Source organism: Salvia miltiorrhiza, chromosome 5, assembly GCF_028751815.1.
Source record: "Salvia miltiorrhiza cultivar Shanhuang (shh) chromosome 5, IMPLAD_Smil_shh, whole genome shotgun sequence".
Lineage (NCBI taxonomy): Eukaryota > Viridiplantae > Streptophyta > Magnoliopsida > Lamiales > Lamiaceae > Salvia > Salvia miltiorrhiza.
The window spans coordinates 41,512,382-41,515,140 of record NC_080391.1 but is presented as its reverse complement, the minus strand read 5'-3'; the positions used below and the strand labels follow the sequence as shown (position 1 = coordinate 41,515,140).

At 36.9% G+C, this 2,759-nt stretch overlaps 1 long non-coding RNA gene across 1 annotated transcript; it reads left to right on the top strand.

The window, feature by feature from the left end:
* Positions 1–1,004: 1,004 nt before the first annotated feature.
* On the top strand, positions 1,005–2,399 carry LOC131024475 (uncharacterized). The gene is made up of 2 exons (XR_009101870.1): positions 1,005–1,639; positions 2,160–2,399. It is a non-coding gene; the product is annotated as an uncharacterized LOC131024475 (long non-coding RNA).
* Positions 2,400–2,759: the final 360 nt, after the last annotated feature.

The following is a 2,759-nucleotide window of genomic DNA, read 5'->3' as shown; positions in this document are numbered from 1 at the left end:
AGATAATTCTCTCTCTCACTCCACCCCAAATTTTCGATCACCACCTTCTCCCTCCCTTCATCTCTCTACTTTCCACCATTGACAACCATTAACAAGACCTTCGGAGCTTCACAAAATCACACCAAAAACACAAATCACCCTCTAAATCTTACACTAAACACTTCCACCTCCTTGAATCCAAGAAGATCTTTGGAGTTTGATCTTCAAAGTTAGAGAGATAAAGTTTGGTTTTGGGTGTAAGTTTGGGTAAGTGATCTCCATATTCATAGATTAGACTTGTTTGAGATTATATATAAGTATTCTTGAGAGTTTGAAGCAAGAAAACCACCCCCTTCATTTTTCTCTAAATTTTCGAAAATATGGGTCTTATACCCTTCAAAAATTTTTCTTTTTCTTTCCTTGAATTGGGGTGAGAAAAATGATCTATGAGATGTATATGATGATGATTGATGGAGTAAATTGAGTATATGATGTCAAATGATGATTTTGATATGAGTTAGTTTACTAAAATTAGGGCTATGTGTATCTATGCTCTAATTTGTAAATTGATGGTTTATATGTGAGTTAAATGGGTTAAGATTAATAGATATATGATGAGATTAAAGATCCATGTGAGTTCATAAAATGTCAAAGAGTTTAGTTTGGTAAAAATTGGGATTTTCTTGTCTATGTGTTTAATAAATGATTTGGCTTAAGATATGTGTAATTGAGCATTTAAGAGTTTGAGATGAGTTTTGGTGATTTTTCGTAGGCTACTGACCTACTGTGATCGACAGGTTGTCGATGTCTAATGGCTTTGAAACTTTTACAGCATGTCCCTACATGCGTCTTGAGCATACCGGTAAAATTTCAAGTCATTTGGACTTGATTTACTATTTTTACAAAATGCAAAACCAAATCTGCACATTTCTACCGGGAATTTCAGAGAACAGTGGACAAAGTCATTCATTTCAGTAGCTTCCTGTGTGATCTAGCTTCCCAAAGTTTTATGATATCAGCCTTACTGTATGGGCTAGATATCCACCAAATTTGAGCTCCGTTTGACAACGTTTACTATTTTTCAAAAATCAATGTTTCCGATTGCTCAAAACTGCCGAATATGGTAGACCGTGGTAAAAACGCCATATCTCCCAAACCACTTGGAGTTTCTGACTCTACGTTTTTTTAAATGAAACTAGACTCAAATACCTTTCTTTTGGTATGAATCTGGAGTCCAGGAGATGTCGGAGTCAGAACGTGTTAAATTTTGAAGTTGAGTCAGTGGGAAAAACAGAACATGATTTGTTGATGTTTGATTGTATTTTCTTATGTGCCTTATGTGTTTATGTTGCCTAAGTGTTTTAATGAGATTAGACGAGTCTTATATGAGAGATAAATCGAGACTTAGAACCATGATTTTCTTGAAACCTATCCTTGGACTTAAGGATTTGAAATGAGTGAAGAAGTTTATGTAGAGTCGATCAAGAGATAGAATATAAGATAGAGCATGAGTTAAGGCATGAGTTTTTGTCGTTGAGTTCTAATCGAGATTCATTTTATGACATGAACCTTCGATGATGACGATGATCCCTGAAGACACGAGCAGAGCAAGGAAGTAAGTAACTCCGCTTTGACGGGAGTGTTTGAGTAAGGTCTTCAGGTGGGCAATATTTTGAGTATACACATATCATATGAGCTTTCTAAAACTGTTTTGATGATGTAATGAGTTTATCAAATGTTTTGAGATAAATGATGTTTGAGAACTGTTTGACTTGCCGATTTTTGTTGATAATGACTTGTGTGTTACCCTCTACTGATGAGACGAATTCGGTCCTGCCACAAGCGGGATTTTGTGCACAGAGGTGACTGTGAGCCGTCTTCGGGTCGGCCGGTCACGGTACCTGAGAGGGAGGCCTACTTCTCAGTACCTTTGATAATAATGAGTTGTAGATGTGGTGCATACATGTTGAGATCTTTGACAGCTGTCATTCGTTCGTTTATTTATGATGTTGATTATTAAAACTGCATGCACAGATTCATTTAATACTAACTTATTTCTGTGTATTGTTGAGATGTGGCAAGCTTCAAACTTATAGCTCTAAGAGCGCCTTTCTTGTTTTTCGGCGTTTGCCCACGGAGTATTATATACTCACGCCCTGCATGTATTTCTAAATGTGCAGACTAAGCGAGGAGCGAGATTGGTCTGGTGCTGGCGGGGAAATGTTGGAGGATGTATTTACTTTATCGTATTTCCTTTTTGACGATAAAGTCTTGATGATTGATATACTTTAATTTTCTTTTGAAGTTAAGCAATGTACTCACGGTTATATGTCTTCATACATATAATCGGTTCGCCTTTTGCTGCGATACTCTGCATATTATGTTCCCTTACGAAAAATGAGCGATACCCGTTTTGTTTTTGTTCGTGAAATTCCTGATAATTAAAAAGTTATAACGACGTTGACGATTTTACCCTTGGGTTCATTTATAATGATTTCTTTAACACCTTTTGATGCGAGCTTCCGCTTGATGTTCGACCTATTCTTCTTATCTTTTATTCTTTTAAAAATAGTCGTATCGATACTCGTACCCCACTATCACTAGTGTTGGGTTTTCGGGCTGCGACAGGGTGGTATCAGAGCGAGGTCATCTGCTCTGAGTCTATTGCTTGACTGAGCTGAACCTTTGATTGTTTCTACTCTTTTAAAATTGAGTACTAGCCTAATTTGAATTCTTAGGCTAATTTGAGAGAGTTAGTTCGAAACAGAACCCCAGCACCC